Source organism: Sciurus vulgaris, assembly GCF_902686455.1.
Source record: "Sciurus vulgaris genome assembly, chromosome: 13".
Taxonomy (NCBI): Eukaryota; Metazoa; Chordata; class Mammalia; order Rodentia; family Sciuridae; genus Sciurus; species Sciurus vulgaris.
The window spans coordinates 58,171,770-58,186,100 of record NC_136474.1 but is presented as its reverse complement, the minus strand read 5'-3'; the positions used below and the strand labels follow the sequence as shown (position 1 = coordinate 58,186,100).

At 36.4% G+C, this 14,331-nt stretch overlaps 1 protein-coding gene across 3 annotated transcripts in view; it reads left to right on the top strand.

Annotated features, from left to right (window-relative positions):
- The window catches only part of GAREM1 (GRB2 associated regulator of MAPK1 subtype 1), a 181,990-nt gene that overhangs the window by 144,734 nt on the left and 22,925 nt on the right, over window positions 1-14,331 (top strand). The window lies entirely within an intron of this gene.

The following is a 14,331-nucleotide window of genomic DNA, read 5'->3' as shown; positions in this document are numbered from 1 at the left end:
CGTATTGCCCATACATCTACTGCATTTTCTTCAGCAACACCCACAGTTATACTCAACCACATTAGAAAGTTTTCACTTTGAAAGGATTTCCTATTTAACCTCATTTCCACAGGAAGTCCAATTAAGTCACATTCTCTGAACATTTTAAGATTTCAGAGGCCAGAATCCTGTTTCTTAGAAATCTGCTCTCTGTGAACAACAGACTGCATGGTATCTTGGCCCAGGAATGCACCAGTGTCTTTGTGGGTGAGTCAGTCTGCCCACACTCTTCAGGAAAGGTGGGGGCATCCAAGCAGCCTCCTTGTTTCTGAGGTGGTTCTGCCCATTTTATTGGCTAAGCCAAATCATTCTTTCTAATGTGGAACTGCTCTGGTCAATCTTCTTTTGTGTTATTTTTAGGGTGAATGAGATTTTATAGTTTGTAAAATCTTAATACTAAGTAAATTTTACTTATATGCAAGAATATTTATATAATTTTTAACTCCTTCAGTGACCCAGTATGTGAGACAGTGTATATTCAGTTATACCCAAAGTTTATGAGAATGTTTTCTTTTTTTTTTTTAAACTTACCGACATTAATTGGTTCATAGGAAGTTACATCTGTTTTTGTTCATCTGTCTGTCTGGTTTTTGGTGACTCTAGGGATCAGACCCAGGGCCTTGAGCATGCTGGGTTAGTGCTCTAACACTTAGCTGTATTCCCAGCCCCAGGAAATTGAATCTAATTTCATTAGTGTCTTCATATGATTTAAAGTTCTTCTTAAAACTTATATTTAGAATTATTTAATGAAAAAAAGTTTAGAAAGGCAAATTAATACTTTTAAACTCTTTTATAAAAATATTTCATCTGTACTAAGTGATGTGGTGCACATCTGTAATCTCAGTGACTGGGGAGGCTGAGGCAGGAGGATCGTAAGTTCAAGGCCAGCCTCAGCAACTTAGAGAGACCCTGCCTCAAAATAAAAAATAAAAAGGACCATGGATGTATCTCAAAGGTAAAGTGCTCTGAGTTCAACCCCAGTACCCCCCCCAAAAAAAACTTTTCATATGGAACAAATGATGAAAAGTCAAGCATAAAATTTTTTCATGATTTTTAAGATTTTCCTCTAGTATTAAATTTAGCATTCTGGTTTTTGTGACATATTGTTCTGTATAGTATTTTAAAAAGATGCCTCTAGGGACTTTCTTTTTGTAAAGAAAAGATTTAAGCAGTGATTAAAAAGATAATACTAAATTCATATGTTTTAATAGTTTTAAAAGTATAAAATACCATGTTTGAGTGCATTCATTAAAATGTATGTAGTAGAGATGTCACTTAACAGTTTGAAAGGCAGGGATAAGTATATAAAGGGTGAGCTTATAGCACCCATAGAGCTGAGCTAATTGGATTTGGGTTGAGTTCCATGCTGTGCAAACATAAATATTTAACATCAATAGTCTATTACTTAAAAAGTTTTGAGAGCTATCACATCCAGCTTGCATAAATCAGTAAGACATTATTCAGTTCTTTTCAAAGGACGATTGATATAGAAACCTCAGGAAAGTTGTGTAAAGGAATACAAATGTTTGCAAGCTTAGCGAATAGATATCCAAGCAAATAAACTGGGGAAAGTTATGGGAAGTTGTCTGGATGCTACCTAGGCTGAAAGTAAATGTTGGAAGTCATGGTCTTCTTTAATTAAAAATAAACATGATTATAGTGTCTGTGAGAATTAAGGGGGGGATAGTAAAGAAATGGCATGTTGGTTCATTACTTCCCTAGGAGGAGGAGAATAAAATGAAAACAGTGCTATTTATTCACAGATTTGTGATCCAGGAAATAGGCGTTTTTTTTTTTTTTTTTTAAAGAAATTTCAAACTTTCACACTCTACTGTCAACCACATAATTTACACCAATAGGAGACACCATTGAGGAAATCACTTGGAGTTCAGAACTGATATCTAACTGGTCTCATAACAGTCAAGGCACACATTTTATTTGAAATAAATATTTTATAATATTATATATTATATATAAATAAATATTTGCATGTATATATTCATATATATGCATATATGTATTTGTGTGTATATGTGTGTATATACATATTGCATATATAACACATATAATTTATATAATATATATATATGCCCAAATGGAAAGCAAGTCTAAAGAATTCAGAGGAGAGCAAGTATGTTAAAAGAATGGGAATTCTAGTTCTATTTTTTTTTTTTTTTTTTTTTGGCCCAAGACTATATCAAAATTTTAACTAAAAGAATAGACAGTACTGTTTCCACATTTATTTAAAAATGAAGCATTTCTTTTAACCTAAAATTAATGTTTTTTCCAGTACTAGGGATCAAACCCAGGGCCTCACACATGCTAGGCAAGCATCCTATCACTGAGGTATATCTGCAGCTCTTTTTTAAAAATTTGTTTTGAGGGAAGGTCTCACTGAGTTGCCCAGACTTGCCCCAGACTTGTAACACTCCTGCCTCAGCTTCCTGAGTAGCTGAATTTACAGGTTTGTATCACCGTACCTGTCAAAAATTTGTCTTTAAAGATGACCTGATATGTTTAACCCATTTTGTCCCATTATCCCAAATGTGGAACACCTATAAAAACTTAAATATAGTATGTAATACATAATTATATAAATTATAATTAGAAGAATATCATTGTATTATACTATAATGATATGATAATATTAATATGATATATATAAGCTTTAGATTATGACCTGCAACCTATTTTAATCTACCTATGTAAATTTCATTGAAATATTCACAGAATTGAAAACTTAAGACTTAATGGGTTAAAATTATCTGCCTGGTTGCCCCATCATTGATTAACTGCATAAAATGAATTCAAATGCATTCATTGTTTAATTCCTTAATCATCAAGTTTATTTTGAGCTGTTATTATATGCCCAGCAATGGGAATACATTGTGAATATCCTAATACCTACCTGCATGGAGACCACAGTCTAATTAATAGGATAGACAGACAATTGATAAATAAAGAAGTATTAATACTACCTCCAAGTAGAGGTATCAAGAAGACAGTTGGGCGTACCTATCTGGAGCTTGAAGAAAGGTCTGAGCTTGAAGAAAGGTCTAAGCTTGGGGTTTGGGGCTCATCACCACCTGGAAGACACTTAATGCCATGGGTCCAGTTGAGTTTAACCTATACCACTGGTTCTCAACCAGGGGTGATTTTGTCCCTCAGAATACATTTTGCAATACACATAATTTTGATTGTCATGACTGTGGGGTGGAGGACATTCCTGCCATCTAGTGGGTAACGGATGGGATGTCTCTAAGTATACCACAAGACAGAAGAGAGGCCCCCACAACAAAGAACTATCCACCCCAAAATGTTACTAGTGCCAAGGTTGAGAAACCCTAACCTAGAGACCAGATAAAGAGAGAAGAGGTCTGAGGATAGAGCTTAGAACATACCAGTATCTAGAGGAGATGAAAGTATCTACCTGCCATAGGCAGGTAGGAGGACAGCCAGGAGCAAGTGGTATCCCAAAGCCAGGTTTCAAGGAAGAATGAGCAACTGTATCCAGTGCTGCTTAGTAGCTGAGTAAGTTGAGGACAAATTTAGCAAAATGGAACCCATTAGTAGCCTTGACAGGAAGGAAATATTCATCAGCTCTAAGACCTGGAAAGTGAGTTAAAGAGGACAGAATATAGGATGGTCCTCAAGTTTTGTCACTGTGAAATTCGAGTGAGATTTCTCTGTACCACCCTGTGTTTCTTTCAGCCATCTGTGGCTGCCTGGAGACAGGTACAGAGTAGACACAGAGCTGGTGTTAATCAGATTTGAAGTTCTTCCAGGTTAATGTTACCCAGATTAGCCATGGTGTCATGAAGTATATGGTAAAAGGACAGGTAGCACTGAACCATAGAACCCTCACTGGGTAAAGAAATGTGAATGTGAACAGTGTAGCCCCAAATAGGAGTGGGAAATGGGAGGCAAGATGATCCAGAAAATTCAAGAATATGTGGGCAGGTAGCTTCTTGCTAATCATTTATGTGCATTTCCTTCAATCTCCGCAGAACTAAAGGCATTCGATGTTTATAGAACAGCAGTCACCTGCTTCTGTCCCACCCCACCCCCTTTTTTTCTTTATCCATCCAGTTTTTAGTTTCCATGGTGAGGATTTTGTGTTTTTTTACTTCCTTTCTTGAATATTTGTTTTTAACTGCAATAGACTTTTTCTCTTAGTTTTTCATCAACCATCTCTGTTCTGTTTATTTCCAAAGTCAGAAGTTTTGTCATTTCTGAGTTGGCCATCCCAACTGAAGTTTTAAACAGCCACACCAATCATTTTTAAGTCACTCATCTGTCCTTAAAGAAAGCCACCATGATCTAAAGACCAGTCAGACTGGGTTCATGCTCTGCATTTAGAGCTGAACTCAGGCCTCTAACTCCAGGCATTGACTGTGACCAAGGGCAAATCTTCACCTGCAAAATGAGTTGTTGTGAGAATTAAATGAAGTTGTACACTCAAGTCCTTTGCAAGTGTCCAATAGGGGAGTTGGCAAACTCTGGCCTGTGGACAAGCCACCTGTTTTTGAAAATAAAGTTTTATTGGAACACAGCCAAGTCCATTTGTTTATGAATTGTCTGTGGCTGCTTTCATAACACCAGCAGAGCTACATCAGTTGCAACAGAAACCATATGGCTTACAGAGCCTGTCTGGCCCTGTAAGAAAAAGTTTGCCAGTACCTAATTCAGAGCATAAAATCATACTAAATTGTTTCATATTTGTGAATAATTTCCCACCACAAATTATAACTTATCCTTAATTTAACACTTCACACCCAGTCTCTTAATATAAGAACTTAGTACATAGAAGTTACATATGTTATTGGTTTGGAATACCCCTTCACTTAATATGCTTTCAAGAGACACTACACTGATACCTGGTGAATTATTTCAGATATCTCCAGCCAGCTGAGTTGGCGCACGCCTGTAATCCCAGTGACTCGGGAGGCTGAGGCAGAGGATCACAGGTTCAAGGCCAGCTCTCAGCAACTTAGCAAGGCCCTAAGCAACTTAGAGAGACCCTTTCACAAAATAAAAATTAAGTACTGGGAATGTGGCTCAGTGGTTAAGTACTCCTGGGTTCAACCCCCAATACCAAAAATTTTTTAAAAGGAAAAAAAAAAAAAAAGTAGTTATCTCCAGCCTTTCAAACCCAGCCCACTGATGATGGGAAATTTTCTCACATATACATTTTCTGCCATCAGAATAATGATTAATCAATTAAGCTTTAATCCAGTTCTGTCCTTACTGTGAAAGTTGTACAAGGTGAGGGAAGAAAGGACAATTTTGATTTTGCATTGGATCTGAGGTTCCCTGTCTTCATTGCAACAGCCCAAAACTTCACACCTTAAAATTACTGCCCTCAAGTCAGTGAACCCAGATACTCTAATCTGGTTGCTTTATTGTTACTAATTTTAGTTCTAGCCAGTTTGGTCCATGCTTTTCAGCTATTCCAGCAGAGATGATCCCAGAGGCAACATAACAAGTTCATATTATCTCATCTAGGGAAAGTGACCCACTGAGGAATGTGAGATTCCAGTCAAATGTGGAGGAGTCACCACCTTTGCCTGCTCAGGCCTCCTAAGTACCATTTCCATACCATGTGATAGGGGCAGGGAGCTGAACTGACAACCCTGTCACCTGCATATGGGCTCCTAATTACTGCATTTGGCACCCGCGATGGCAAGGATGTCATTTTCTAGCAACAGAGCCTCTGTAGTGTGGGGAGAAGGATTTTAAGGGTGCCCTTTTTTTTGGATATTGACAAATTATAATTGCTATATTTATAGAATGGAAAGTGATGTTCTGATATACATCCAGTGTGGAATGATTGAACCAGGCTAATTAACCCATTACCTCAAATACTTATTCCTCCTATCTACCTGTAACATTTTACCTTTTGACCAACATCTTCCTATTCACCCCACTTCCTATCCTCTGGTAACCACCATTCTGCTCTTTGCTTCTGTGTGTTTTGTTATTTAGCTTTCACATGGCATGTCAGAACACACAATGTCTGTCTTTCTGTGCCTGGCTTGTTTCACTTCGCATAGTATCTTCCAGGTTTATTCTGTTTGTCATAAATGATATTTCCCTTTTTTAAAAAATGGCTGAATGGTATTCCATTGTGTATATTTACCAGATGTGCCTTTTTAATAGGAAAAAAATTAATATAAGATTCAGAGCAGTTGTATGATAGCTTCTTGATACCAAGAAACTTGACGAAGAGTAAAATGATGAAGTACTATAAAATAATCCAGCAAGATGAGGCAGCTTGCAGACTTTGAGTTTTTACAGTGATCAAATTTTAGATCTGTGTATAACTAAAAACAACAAATAAATAAAAATTTCAGATCCAGAAAGGACTTTAGACACGACATAGCCCTATTTTTTTTTAACAAATAAGAAAACTAAGATGCAGATAGGCTAGCCAACTTCATTGATTCACACAAAGCCCCAATACTAGGTAGCAGCAAATTCCACTAGCTTGGAAACTAGATCTCTAATTCAATTCAGTCATCTTTCTTTTCCTTCACTCTCTGTTTGTGGACTTGAGATAAGAATCAAGATTGTAATCAGGAAATATATTTAACATTGACATCATAGCTTGCGCAGGTTATTCCTTTTTAAAAAAATCTAAATAAACATGTTCAATAATTATTTCATGTTGTACAATACATATATGACCAAAATCCTTCAGTTTTTTTTTGTTTTGTTTTGTTTTGTTTGTTTTTGTATTTCTGAAATATATGGTCTAAAACAAAGGATTTGGCAACTTTGGTTGGATGTTATACCTGTCACTTTTTATATTTTGAAATGTTTGGTTGAATGTTATACCTGTCACCTGTCACTTTTTATATTTTATCCAAAGTATGACTCTAGTATTTAAAAAATAAAATTCTGCCAGTTATCTTGATGTTTTCTTCCAATCAACTTCAGTGTAGTTTCTAATTAATTAGCATTTCATGGGTCAGATTGAATTCTATCAGAAATATCACTGTAAAGCATTAACTTAAAACTTCTAAAGTATTAACCAGTGTTAGTAAGAAGCAAGCCTAGAGTTGAGTTGTTTGAAGCAGTGTTAAAGATAAACTCAAAGTGCTAAAATGCATCACTGAATAAATAAGCAAGAGTTCTCAAGTTTAATTTGATTAGTGCAACTTGATGCTGAACTTTGAATCTCTTCCAAGACTTCCAGGTTACTGAAAATCAGCCAGTTTTTTTCACAAGTCAAAGATTAGAAGCAATCTTTGTGCCTTTTATCTTAGCATTTTAGTTACCCTTTTAAAGTTGCTATCTGAGAAAGTTCCCAGGAAATAAAGACCTTCTCCTTTTGCCAATCAGTTACACTGGGCCTTATTTCCATAGATAAAGTAATTTAATTAAACAGATGTCAAAGTTTATCATATTCATTATAACAGAACAAACTATAGACAGGACCTTGAAAATATATTAATGAGAGGTTTGGGGCTACTTGTGATTCTACTCTAGTAATGATTTATGCTCTGACATCTTTTCTGATCATGTTTGTCTTTTAAAATGCAAAAAACAGCTTATTAGTAGATAATTGTTTTGCATACATTGGCATCTTGTGGTTGTCCTGTAAAGTAACATAAAGAGTAGTACTAATACAGTGTTTTGAGGGGTTTGTTTGTTTTGTTTTCAGAGTATAATTTGGTCTAACGACTGTTGGCAGTTTAAAATACCACTCCCTAGTTTCTGACTTGATAGCTCAGAAAAGGAGTCTTCTTGTGTTTTAAGTTTATGATAATATCAGGGACACTGTTTTTCTTGTGATTTTCAGAATTGGACAAGGGATCATTTGCTCCAGCATTTTCTCTAGAACCTTTGGAGTACAAACTCATTCTAGACAACCAGCATTGTGGATAGCTGTGTTTTAAGAAAATTCTTTCCAAAATGACTCTAATTTCCTTTCATTTCCTTATAATATGTTGTACTTTTTGCCACTTAAAAAGAGTACTGGAGCAAAAGTTGAATGTTCCTTTATCTCCTGTTCTATATTTCACCGAAGCTCTCCATACCTCTTGAGATATGTGTGACTTTTGCCTTTGCATGCCCAGCCCCCGTACCTTGATAATTTGGTGTTTTATGGTCGTCTTAACTTTTTTTCCTTTTTTCCTTTTTTTTTTTTTTTTTTGCTTCCTGTATCTTAGAATACCTGCCTCTGTAGTCTGTCTTCCCAGTTTTTATTTCCACTTTTTCCACTCCGGTCTGCCATGGGCTGGAAATGGTGGATCATGTTTGGCAGGCTGTTGATAAGACAGGAGCAGGGCTGTGCAAGCTCTTCCTGTAAGCCCTCACATGAGCAGTTTCTCTCTCCTTTTTGACCAGCACCCTTTTCGTTCTTGCTTTGTTCTTGGCTACATTCCAGAGAGGTCAGAAATGATCAGTGACTGTGCAACCTCAATTTTGTCAGATGTGAAAAGGAGTTTTAAAGATGAAGAGTAAATGAATTTTGGAGGTAGCCAATTTTTATTTTTATTTTCCAGTTTTTAAAAGTTGTATAGTTTCCTTAGGATGAGTCAGATGTCATTTATTTTCAAGATTCATTCAGGATGATAAATTGGATATAATTGTGGGTTAATTATTTTAGTGTTTGAAGACAGCTCAGTACTTTTATTTATTTATTTATTTATTTGGGTCATTTGAGGTTTTAAGACCTCCTCTGAAAAACTACCAGTTGGCAAACCCTCTGCTCTGCAGTCACAAATTAAATCATTGCCATTGTTTCTTGTCATTCTTGCCTTATTTCCTGTTTAAAAACACCATACCACTCAGAACTGATAGTTATCTTAACTCTTAAGGCACTTTTGGTCTCATTTTCAGCCATTTTCCCAAATAAAAATTGAACTTGGCATAACACTTATAATATTAATCAAGTATTGTATTTTAGTCTATATATTAATCAGATCAATCCTGGTTGCCATTTAAGAGTTGGAATTTTAACCTCTATCACATTGGTCGCTAGAGAACAGATTGCCTATTGCCAACACCATCATTGTGTGTGTGTGTGTGTGTGTAAGATTTTACTTCAGTGTTTTAAAATGTTTCTTGACCATGCAGTATTAGTTCTGCATGTTATTATGAGTAAAACCCTGATCGTTTCCTGGATTAGACCTATTAGAGTTGTTTAGATAACACACTTTGAATTACTTCCTCTCAGGAAACATTGAAGCTGGAAATGTTAACCAGGCACACATGCCGAAGCACTTAGAACACATTGTTTCTTTTGCTATTAAAAAATAAAAAAGGAAAGACATTATGCAAATAAATCACATCTGTAGAAACCTAAGGAGATTGTTTGACTCAACTGCCAAAGGAAGGGCATTTATTTACAAGATTCCTCATCTGTCACTGACAGGGACCACAAAATTGGTTGGTATGTTAGTCCCATAATTTATGCAGGGCTAATTGCTAGCATTAATGATGACATCAGAGTTGGAAGCATAGAATTACAGATTGTATTCACATATGTTATGCATTTTCATATATGGGAGTAGGAGTAACTTACTAAGTACACACAAAACTGTTGAATGTGCCCAGATAGCCACATTTAGTAAGGATAACTTTGATCTGCTTAATCTGTGCATGTACTATCTGCTTTGCATCTCAGAAGCTGGCTGACATTCTCTCTTGGTTCATTTTGGTGTACAGTGCTTCATTAGACCTCTGATTTCTTCATTCTACAAGGTGTATGTTTATAAAGGTATATTAGGGAAAATATATCAAGTATCAATATAATGCAATAGAAACTGTGCTTTGCTATTCCTTCAAGTTTGGAATAGCAAATCAGCTCCCTGTATACTAATTGGAAGTACTTGATTTTGTGAGTAAATATGTGTGCGTGTCTCAAATCTCATGAGCACCGCTTCTCAACATCCTTGTCTCCATCCTTATCCAAGTGGATGAACTGCCAAGTCTTTCACAAAGTTCCAATAAAAGGAAGAAGTATAGCAATGAGCAGAGAGTTTTGCAGACTAGTTCTGTTCCAAACTGGTATATTTTGAATCATTTCCACATGCTCACTTCCTTTGGGATATATCCGTAACGATATTTCAGGCTGCATTCTGACGTTAAGTTTTATTCTGGGATAAGTATTCAATAAAAACTTGAGTTAGTATTCAGTACATAGAAAAGGATAAGCTAAAATAATGGTCTGGGCTTGAAGGCTGTAGTGGATGGAAACCTAGAAAATATAGAATTGTGAAAAGCAGTGTAAAGCAGAATTACAAGTAAAATGTTTTTATTGTTAATGAAAGTCCTAGTCAAAGTAACCTGCATTTATTGAGAGCCTTCCTTACTCTAAGAACTGTGGGCAGTTGTGTACATAACATTCTCTTAGTCTGTGAAGTAACAGTGATGAGGAACCTGAGGTTCAAAATAGTAAACGCTTGCCCAGCATAGTGGTGCACACCTGTAATCCCAGCCTCTCAGGAGGCTGTGGCAGGACAAGGGAATCAAAAGTTCAAGGCTAACTTCAGCAACTTAGTAAGGCCCTGAGCAATTTAGCAAGACCCTGACTCAAAATAAAAAACAAACTCCCTCATCTAACTCAGCCGAGGTTAGCTTTTACTTTCAGGCTAGGTTGTACCCACGTTTTCCATAGTATTCTGGGCAGAGGAAGAAGCTGTGGGAGGCCGGCAGACTTGCTGATCATGTCTGCTCGATTTAAATCGAGCAATCAATTTTGTTACTGCTTCCAAGAAGTGCAGAAGTTGCGCTCTCTCCACCGAATTCTCACTTTTGACCTCTATATCAAGCACAACTGGATAGACTGCTCTCTTTTAGAGTTTGAATTGCCTGTGTTTATGGTCACGCAATGTGAAAGTCCTCATCTCTCCTCTCTCTCTCCATAAGGTACTCCACGTGCATGGACCTTTTTATTCCTGAAAGGAGGCCTAGCACCCTCCTGTCCCATTTGCCTTCTCTTCTGAATTCCTCACGAGGGCACCCTCTTCCAGGCGCCGGTACTCACTCCCATCCCGCGTGGGCAAGGGACAGGGTTCCCGTTGGGTTGGGCTGGCTGCAAAATAAAAGCTAAGAAATATATATATCAGAAATAAAGACAAAAAAGTAGGAATACAGGGGCATGACCCATTGAGCCATCCAGAAGGTTCTGGCTCTAACAATGAAGCAACCCACACTTGCTTTATTTTATTTTATTTTTTTAAAAATGTTTTTAGATATTGATAGACCTTTATTTTATTCATTTATTTTTACGTGCTTGCTAGGTAAGCGCTCTATCACTGAGCCACAACCCCAGCCCCCAGGCTTGCTTTATTTAGAGCCGTTACAGGTGGAAGGGACCGTAGGAGCTTCCTCCCCAAAACAGGATGTGGGGTGGAGGTGAGCCCGCCATTTGGCTCTAGCGGGTCACTCCCGTCTCCCGTCCTGGGCTGGTGCCCGTACTCGAACCTGAGCGGTGAGCTAACACAGGATACCGCCTGACTCAGGTGTTCTTTAACAGTGGCTATCCGACTGTGAGTTCCTGAGGCCAGGCATTCCTGGTTAATTACTCGATCTTGGTGTGGAGTTGTGGATGGCTCCCCGCAGGGGATGTGGCTCTGTGGTTAAGCATACCTAGGTTCAATCCCCCATATCAACCAAAAAAAAAACACAACCAACCAAACAAACAAAAAACAGTAAACACTTTGTCTGAGGTCATTTAATGGTAAAGGCAGGATTCAATCCCAGGTTGTGGTTAATAGTGTTAACTAATAGTATTGTGCCAATCAAATTCCAAAGCTGTGGTTCTTTCCATTTATCTATTCCCAAGATTGACAAACTTTTTCTAGAAAAGGACAGAAAATAAATACTTCCAAGTTTGCAGACATAACAGTCACTGTTACAACTGTTCAGCACTACATTGTCAGGAAAACAATGTTTATAGCCATAGACTATTCCTAAACAAACGGGTGTGGCAATGACCTAATAAAACCTTATTAACAAAATCAGGTGGCAGGCTGGATGTGGACTGCCCAGCAGTCTTTTGCTGACCTCTGATCTACATACAGTGTTGTAGGCTGAGTTGCTAGCTGACAGTAAGAATACACTCTAAAGTTAAAATGAAGAGCAAAATGATTCCTGGGGACCAAAGTCAAGAAAATAACTGAAGTCTTGAACTAAAGATCCTGTAATAAAAGAAAGTGAGCTCTCATATGTGCCAAGTACTATCATTTAAAAAATGATTTGTTAGTGTTAAAAAAAAAAAAATCCAAGCTGTATTCTTTAAAATGGTCAGTCATGAAAAACAAAACCAAAAAAAATCCCAGATGGGAGGACTAGATGCAGTGTGGTAATACTGGTCTGATCCAGAAAAAGGGTATCAGTGGAAAAACGGGTGACATCTAAAGAAAGCGTGTAGCCTATGTAATGGTATCGGATCGGTGTGGTGAATGTGTGGTGGTCATGGTAGTTTTAATAGGAACTGTATTCCTACTAAGTGATTTTTTTTGACCAATCTGAAATTTTTTCAAACAAGCAGTTAAAATTTGCTCATTTACTACTTATATTCCTAGACTTACTGCAGTATGGACACATAGCATCCTTGTCAGGGCCAGGTGATTACTAAGTCTGAAAGTAAAATGGTTTTTAAACCTTACCAGCTCGAATTGCCATTAAAACAGTATTGCACTGTCATTTATGTACTTATAATGACTCCTGCAGAGAAATTCACTTCACCATGGAAACAGCAAAGCTGTTTGTTTTTTATAGTACTAATGATGATTGACAAATTGCTTGTTCCAAAGATTAAAATTATACCCAGATGACCTAGAATGAGAAATTATTTACAAAGCTTGTTCTACCTCATTTTCTAAACACTTACAGGCAATTGCCACTCAGTATGCATTATGAACATCATCAATTACTTTACCCCGTCACCTTTTATTAACATAAAAGTTCAGTCTACCTAGACCTGATAAAGCTTAATAAAGATAGCATAATAAAACTGTAGGCCAGTCACACCTATGACTAAGATCCATAAATCATAGATCAAATACTGTCAAAAAAATCATGCAGTGTTGTCTTACATATACCATGATGGTGAACAGATTATTTCAAGTATGTAGAATTATTTGAATGCATGGAAATCTACTATTATAAAAACAGTACACAAAGCTAAAACTAAACATGACCATGTTCTGGATACTGAGATAGCATTTGATTAAAAATTTTAAAATTTTTTGTAGAAATTTTTAGAAATGAGAGTGGTAAGATACATTACTAATATGATAACATCTCCAACCAACATACTTCCCATAGTTTTATGAAGGTACTGACTTGTATTCACATTAAAATCTGAAACAACATAAAAATACTCTCACCACCACCACCTCTGTTGTGGGAGAACAGGAATGAAAATTGAAAAATTTGAAGATAAATTCTACTAGGAATCCCAAGAAAATCAACTGGAAAGAAAAAAAAAAAAACTAGTAAGTAAGATACTGGACATACAGGATAGCAATAACATTCAGTAACTGTGAATCGGGTTGGTAATCCGTACTAATCAAGGAAATAAAAAATCTAAATAAATGATGAGAATTATGTGCCTATTTGGAAAAACTATTATAATGGTGTTGCCACTTGTCAGAACACCCTGTGATTTCATACATTTCAAAGAAAAGTATCAACTCAAACCACAGACAAATGATTCTAAAGATCATATGGAAAAATAAGCAGGCAAAAATACCTAAAATTTTCTTGGTGTCTTTGTTCTTTTTTTTGCTTTCTCCTTTTTTATTTTTAAATAATTTAGTCTTAAAGAATTATTGCAAGAATAGTCTGAAAATTTCCTAAACACTTGGCCACATTGGTTTTATCATGGTTTATCTTTCCCCACATACACACTTGTACATATATGTACACAGGTGTTGATTATATTTATGAGTCTTTTTCTGAATCACTTGATAATGACTTGAATACATTATGCACTTTACCCCTTAATACATTAAGTTTATTTTTACCTAAGAATAAGGGCATTTTATTAGGTGAACACAACGTACGCAGCAAAGATAATCACAAGGAAACACAATCCCTATTCCAAATTTTCTTAATTGTCCACATAGTGTACTTTGTTCCATTTTCATTTCTCTTTATTTCACTTTAGCCTGAAACAGTTCTTCAGCCTTTCTGTTTCATGGCATGCACATTTTGTTAAGAATATATACATACCAGGTGTTTTATTAGAATATTTCTCAGTTTTTCTGATATTTTCTCATGATAGGATTCCATAATACAGTCTTGACTAGAATGTTACATAAGGCCATGAGC